Source organism: Marmota marmota, unplaced genomic scaffold, assembly GCF_001458135.2.
Source record: "Marmota marmota marmota unplaced genomic scaffold, marMar, whole genome shotgun sequence".
NCBI lineage: Eukaryota > Metazoa > Chordata > Mammalia > Rodentia > Sciuridae > Marmota > Marmota marmota.
In genome coordinates, this window is record NW_026000142.1 from 5,942,442 (window position 1) to 5,950,547 (window position 8,106).

The following is an 8,106-nucleotide window of genomic DNA, read 5'->3' on the forward strand; positions in this document are numbered from 1 at the left end:
TTCTTGTCCTTAAAAATTATTCTATCAAGTACAATTTGTATTAGGAGTTGATAGAATAATTAAGACTACAGGAATTACCATGCAGAGCATTCGTCTCAATCTCCCGGTAAAAGAAAAGTTGAACTTTTGACATGGATGTAAAGCAGGCCCAGAAGGCTGCTGTTCAACATAGTTTGATTCTTGGATTCAATTTCTGAACACTTTGAAGTCATTTTATGCCACTTGACTCAAATCATTCATCTCAGTGAAAATTTGTTAGTTAAATGTCAGCTCCTTGGTGTTAGTCTATAGACTTCACAGAGGGAACCAAGGCTGCCTAACAATGTTGAAAAAGACCCTTCTAGCTCGGGCAGCATGCCTAAACAACAGAGGAAGCCTTCAACTGTGGAGCATCCTGGCGGTGGGATAGCTTTGCTATCAGTATATATATAAAGAAGAAATAGCATATTTAACACTCTCAATGAATTGTAGCATCACTCCTGCTGAGAACATCCTCTTGGTTTTTGTAAATATTTTAGCTTTTTTTTTCCCATTCCTACTAATATGGTGCTTTGAAAGTAGCTGTAACTGTAATTTGTAGAAGACAAAGTGGGAATTCATTGCTTAGAATATCTCAGCATGTGCTGAGATCCCATCTGATCCTCCCTGGTTTTAAAGTTGGCCTCTCCAGTGATTTTAGGATGTCAACCAAATCAGACATGACAGCCTCTGGCCACTATTAATCACAGGTTATTCTAAAAAAAAATGAAATTAGTTATTTTAGTTATCAAACAAAAACAACAGCAGACCATAATCACAGATTAGTGTATTTCACAGGATATTGGCACTATATTCATATAAATAACTCACATGACTTTTTTAAGAGTAAAAAAACCTTCACTTAACATAGCAAGTGAAACTTATTTAATCTTGTCATGATATCATGTGTAATTGCCAAGATGGCATTACTTTCAATCAAAATAATTGCTAGATATCAATATAACCTGTGATGTAGGGAGCTATGTTAGTTACACTATCACTTAACAGGAGGGCAATTAATATGTGTCGTCATTTTATTTATTTTTTTGCCTCAAGGTTTTAATTATTACAATAAACAAATGTTGTCTTCATAAGCAGAATTTTTAAAAGTTGTAATTCCTTTGATGGAGCAGGCAACTGAAAATACATGTACAAGACAGCTTATTTTGGAAGAAGTGGAAATAAGAAAAAGGGAATTAACTTCTACAATTCTGACAATGAGGAAGCCAAGGTTAAAAAAATAAATGTAGCTTAGACAATATCTCTCCAAAACCAATAGTAGCTCTTTTGTCATTCTCTGCATGCTCAGATACCTTCCATCTAAGACACAATTATTAACAAGAACTCTATCTTCTAATCTTGGCTGCCTTAAAAATATTAGCAGGGGCCATTTATCATCATATTTCTTATTAAAGCTTGGAAGAAACACCACACAGCAGTGTCTCTTGGAAGTTGTAACTGTGAAGAAAATCACTCTCTGTTATTTTCTCACTGATTGTGGCTAATGTTAAAAATAATTACTATTACAAGATTTGCCTGTACTTTAATTGCCAATTTTCACAGATCCAGTAGCTTAAAAATCCATTTCTATCATGTGGAATTATTCAGAGTTGCCCTTTTCCCCCTTTTATTCGGATGTTTTGAATTATTCAGGATAGTGTTTTGAGCTTCCCTTCTCAGCTGTCCCAGCAAAATCAGTTTCCTAATGAAAATGCATAGAACAGCCATTGGGCTCCACAACACTGTTTAAGCAAAATAAAAGTGTGACTTGCTTAGGTTGACAAGACAGTAAAAAATATGATGTGTTCCTTTGTTTGTTATTTACTATTCTTCACAATTTTTATTCCACTTATTAAGGATTCTTTAGAAAATATCTGTCTTCCGTATTCTGCCTTTGAGGGATACTTTTTTAGAAAATATAATTGATCATTGTTTTTCTTCCATAAAGAGCTGACATTAGTTTTCAATTCTGAATGCTAGGAGGAAGGAAAATCAAACATTCTCCTTTCAGTGGTCTGAATCTTTCCAGAAATTCCATATTCCATTAAAGAATATGAATACATGTGTTTCTTTTCACACCTTTCCAACATGAGGGTTATGAAGTCTATAAAGACTTTTGATTAGCACTTTAATTGTCTTACTTAATAATATAGCTTCAAGATAGTTCTATAAAGAAATACACATTTTACAGCTGTATATGGATGCATCATAATCTATCCAAAGCTTATTGATGGATATTATGGTGGTTCACCTTTTACTTTTTCACCTTATACTTTTTACTATCCAATATCCCTGTGTTCATAGTATTTATCTGCAACCACAGAATAAATTCCTTCATGTGATGACTATACTATCTATGTCACTTAATGTGTAATCAATATTATAAAACTGTAATCTAAAACAAGTTTTCTCAACTGCAACAATAGTTACCCTTTGGGTCGGATAATTCTTTATATGGAAGACTGTGTGGTATGTGGTATGATGTTGAGTGTAATCCCTGACCACTAGATGCCAATGGCAACATCATTTTCAATTGTGACAATCAAAAATGTCACCAGATACTGCCAAATGTTTTCTGGAAGGAAAAAGTTGCCGTAATTCACACCCTTTGCTTTAGGTTCATTTGTCAATTTACAGCACTAGTAACTGGAGTATTAGTAACTAGTTTTCTTATTTACAAGATATGATAACAAACTTTGAAACTTTTGATAATTTCGTGGAGAATGAATGCATTTATCTTATCATGAAAGGATGAATGAACATTCTGTCATATCTTTGTAATTTTTCTGTGAATGGCTGGTTATGTCTTTTATAATCTCTATTTGACATTAATCTATTTGTACGATTTTATGTAAACCTTTCACACTTGAAATGCATCCAGTATTCAGTGTATCAATCTTGTGTCTGCAGATTTCTTTATAATTTTTAAATCACAACAGTATTTTGTAGTCTACAAATGGTACTTGACTTGTGATGGTTCATTCAACTCTCCATTTTTTGACTTCACAATGGCACAAAAGCATACAGTAAAAAATGTACTGCAAGATTTGAATGTTGATCTTTTCTGGGATGTGCTGTATGATACTCTCTCACGATGCTATGCGGTGGCAATGATGCACAGCTCCCAGGCAGCCATGTGGCCAGGAGGATAAACAACTGATACAATACAGTGTACTGTGTTGCTGAACCATGATGTTTGGTAAGTTAGATGTATTAAATGCTTTTTGAACTTACAATATTTTCAACGTACTATTGTTTTCTCAGGATGTAAGCCATTATAAGTTGGGGAGCCTCTGCAATGCCTTTTAGCTAATGAAAACATGAGATTAATCGAAAGACCATTGATTCAGAGGACACTAGCAGACAGCCTAAAATTACCATTTAGCTTTTGCATAAATTTTTAGATTCCATTCTGTATTCTGCAAGGGTCTGCTGAATCAGTGTTCTAATTCTAAATATAAAGTTTGTATATGGTTTTCCTTTTAAATAGAAAAAATTGTATTATATGTATATTTTTTCCCAAAAAGTCATATTCAAAATCTGAAATGAAAAAAATTACTATAATATTTGTAACATATGAAATGATATATGAGAACTCTTCTGGAGCTTATTGGCTTTTAATATGAGAAGCATAAAGTGTATCCTGTGAAGATGTGACTGTGACTTTAAAAGAATTTTTTTTTTTTATAATAAGAATCAGTGCATATAGACTAAAACTTCCTCCTGAGCCAGGTTTATTTTTAGGTAAAACCACAGAATCTAATCAGGTTTCCTGTTATAATGTAAAGTGGAAATATAAAGATGCCTGATTATTTTGTGTTAGGACCAACCGTTTCATTCTATCATCTGTCTTTTTCTATCACCTCCACTGTGATATCCCGGAATGGGGCTCCTGACACATAATAGAAAGCTTCAGAGGAAACATTAATATGTTCCTTAGTTCAAGTAGTTCATGTTATCACAGAAGCAAATGAAAAGTCTCCCGACCTTTTCATTTACTTCTACGACAACATGCTCTGAGAGGAAAAGATTTTTGCCAGCTGTTTTAGTTTTAAATTACAGTGCCATGATTGGTTTCATTTCTGGGTCACCCATGGCAACCATTACATGCAAGTGCAAGACGAGCAATGGCTGCCTGCAAAATTCTCAAGAATTGGAGTTTGAATGCTTTGAATTGTTACCAAGAAGGGTTTGTTAATTCGGATCTAGTGGGGGGAGTAGAAATATATAGTATTTGCTCATTGGTTTTTAGCTTCTTTCCTTTATGTCTCTTTAAAATACATGTCTTTTAACAACTACATTCTTTATGCATCACCTCCCCAATAGTAGAGATATCTTTGCAATAGGTTTGGGTCATATTCCACTGACCTTTTGACAGGCTTTGTGGAAAGAGAAAGAAAACTTCAAATGACAGTGTAGTAAAGATCAATATTTTATGTTATCATTTTTCCATCTTTAGAATCTCATATAAGAAGTGGCAGGTTTTAATTCCTACTGATATTAGATGTCATCATCCTTCTATTTTTTTGGTATGAGAGATTGAACCCAGGGTCACTTAACCATTGAGCCACATGAACCCTACCCAGAGCTACTAACATATCCCTTAATTCTTAAGAGCTACTAGTTTCTTAGGGCCTCACTAAACTGCTGTGGCTGGTTTTGAAGTTGCTATCATGCTGCTTCAGCCTCCCAAGCCTCTGGTATTATATGTGTGAGCCACTGCGCTCAGTTTTGTCTTCTGTTTTTACTAATGCTTACTTATTATTTGCTTATTTATTATTTTTCTCCATGAATATTTTTTCTTTCCCAAAGCTCCTCAGGAACCTAGTAGCCCTATAGAACCATGACATCTGACAATTCAGTTTTCCCAGCATGTGCCTGCAGAATAGAATCCTCACAGATACTTTATAGTGCCTGGGAGGAAAGGTTTCACCTCAGTGGCTAAATTTCTAATCTTTAATGTCCCTTACTTTCCTACCATTATTTTGTACCATAAAATGCACTCTGATAATGCTTTAAGTCAGGAATGAGAAAATTTAGTTATAAAGTGCCAGTAACATTATAATCTCTTATAGCACTACTTAATTCTGTTATTATAGCATAAAAGGACTCATAGACAACACCTAAACAAATTAACATGGCTATTTTCTGATAAAAGTCCATTTATGAACAAAGAAATTTGAATTTTACGTAGTTTGGAAGAGTCATGATGTATTAATCTCCTTTGGATGGTTTTCAACCAGAAAAATAATCTAAAAACTATTCTTAGCTTGAAGGACAGATTGGTCTCACAAGCCCTGATTTACTAGCTTACACTAAGCAGTAATTTTAAATTGAGTGTGAATTAGAATCAAATGTAAGACCAGTTCAATTGCATTGCTGAACCATAAGAAATTTTTGTTCTTAGTAGCTCTGGATAAGGTTCAAGAATATGTGTCTCTAGGAAGTTTCCAGGAGATTCTGAAAATGTTGGTCTGAGGAACACACTTTGAGAACCACAGATATAGCTCAGGGATGGGCCAACTTTCTGTGAAGGGATGGGTGAGAATAATTTTCAGCACACTGTATAGTTTCTGTTGCAATTACTAATCTTTACCATTGTAGAAAAACAACAGCAATACACAGTACATAATAAAAGCATGTGCTGTGCACCAATAAAACTTTACAAAAACAAGCAAGGGATTGCCTGTGATCTGAGAATGGAGTTTGTTGACTTATGATCTAAAGTCTCCCTTTTTTGTGACAAAGGAAGAATTAAGGGATATATTAATGTTATTTTAGTGAACAAAGTTTAAGTTTTACATAACTTTTGGAGCACATAAAGATAAAAATCATTTCAAAGAGTGAGTTTCTTAAATAAATATTTTATCAACTATTAGATCTATGCCAGGCTTCCCTGAGGAATTATCAACATTAGAATAAAAAAATCTGAACTAATGAAATGTTCATGAAGAAAAGAAATAAAATTGATCATTCTTTTTTATTTTCCACTGACTACCCTGTTATCTGCTTAGAAGTTCTAATTATTTTCAATTTTAGTTATTTATCAAACTAGCTTGAGATGCAATACTACGAAGAGTATGCCCTTTAAATCAAAACATTTCCTCAAGTGTTCTGATTGTGCTTTTACTACATGTTCTAAGGTCTTACCATGGTTTTACTTTTCAAGCATTGTACTGTATTTTACATCAGATATTTATTTGAGATGAATCATCTTTGCAAGTATCTCAGAGAATCTCAGAGAACATCGGTATATATGTTTGTATGTGTGTGTGCCTGCATGAGTGTATGTTTAATTTCTATTTTCCTAAACCAGATTTTCTCTGGGTCACTTTTCCTCTTATACATTTCTCACATTGGTTCTCCTTTTTTATTCACAGTTTTAAATGAGAAGAAGATAGGAAGAGTAATAGAGCCTTACAGGTACATGGATGGTGGCTTTACATTAGGATAGTATGTGATTAGCAACGTTATGCATGGAATACACTAAATACCCAAATTAGGCTTTATTCTGAGATGCAGCACTAACATCAGTTGCTATAATTTTTCTAAGTGCACCTCCAACCTGCCCCTTACCAGGTTCTTTAGGAATATAATCCACTAATATGTTGATTGGTGGAAAGTAGAAATGTCTGTCTGTATATTGTTTCCTTGTATACAAGTTCAATTAACAGCTTTTTTTGGGGGAGGGGGAGTATCAGGGATAGAACTCACTGGCACTCAACCATTGAACCACTTCTCCAGACCTATTTTGTATTTTATTCAAAGACAGGGTTTCACTGAATTGCTAGCACCTTGTGATTGCTGAGACTGGCTTTGAACTCAAGATCTTCCTGCCTCAGCCTCCTGAGCTTCCGGTATTATAGGCATGTGCCACCACAGCCAGATAACAGCCTTATTTTTAGACTTTCTTTTCTCCCATTCCCATCATGTTTTCTGTCTTTGAGTCTGAATGTTTTAAAACAAATATATAACATCATACTATTTCTATACCTGTGCAACATCCTCATATTTGCTTTACAGGGAAGTCAATGCCACTGACAGTGATAGAATCTGGGGGGGGAAATAAATAATGGTCCTAAAATTGGAAAACATTGACTAACATTAAGTTCATGAAACAGACCTTTAAACTTATACAATTGTCAATTAACATTGACATTCTTAATAGATTAACTAAGAAGCTAAGTTAAAAATTGTGTACTGTTAATATTTTGGGGAGGTGAAAATTATTTTTCTTCCAGTAATCCATCTGGCTTTTCTCTTTTTGCTCTCCTCATATTAGAACCACAAGTATCCTTGAAGATCTCTTGGACCCTGGTTCTTTTTTTCTCTTCATATTACAGGGAGAGTTTAACTAATTTCAGAAGACGATGCTTCACGTACATGTTTTATTTCAAATAGTTCTTGAGTCTCCTGAAAACCTTCAGGTAAGTTTTCTATCCAAACTCCAAGTAGATTATAAGTGGTATAAAATGCCTTTGGTGTTATAGGGTATGACAGCACATGTCAAAGTCAATTGCTGTCAAATCTAATTTATTACTTTATTGAAAATTTGGACATATTGAAGTTTAGCTTAATTGAGATTGCTCATTAGCAGCAATCTTCCCAGAATGGAAATGTAAAGTGAATGCCACTTTAAGTAAAGAGGAAAAAGTTTCAGCAATACATAATGTAAAAATAGCATTTGATGAGCAGATAAGAATGATATGTAAGGCACACTATTATCAGCAACCACAACTGTTCCTGCTGCAGTTCCGTGGCACGAGCTCTGCAAAGGAAGCCAAAGCAATCATAGAATTTTTATAGCAAGGCTGTTCATGCTTTTCTAGTACTCATTGTGTCAGCACTTTAATTATAAATTCTATTCTGCATGCGTCTATAGCAAAGCTGCAAACCCACCAAAATTATTTCAAAACCTCACTTGAGTTGAAGATAAAATAATTTAAGAATATTTTTAAATGCTGATCAGAGTACTCCATGTATCAAACAGCAAATGCATCAATTAATATGTTCATTAATTAGACTCTTGAGGAAGTAGATGGACAATAAACACAAAATTGAATAATCCAGAAATGTTTAGAATATATA

The 8,106-nt window shown here is 34.0% G+C and overlaps 1 long non-coding RNA gene across 1 annotated transcript; it reads left to right on the forward strand.

Moving 5' to 3' along the window:
* Positions 1–2,983: 2,983 nt before the first annotated feature.
* On the forward strand, positions 2,984–7,439 carry LOC125611347. Its single transcript, XR_007341506.1, has 3 exons — positions 2,984–3,217; positions 6,399–6,441; positions 7,301–7,439. It is a non-coding gene; the product is annotated as an uncharacterized LOC125611347 (long non-coding RNA).
* The last annotated feature ends 667 nt before the right edge of the window (positions 7,440–8,106 follow it).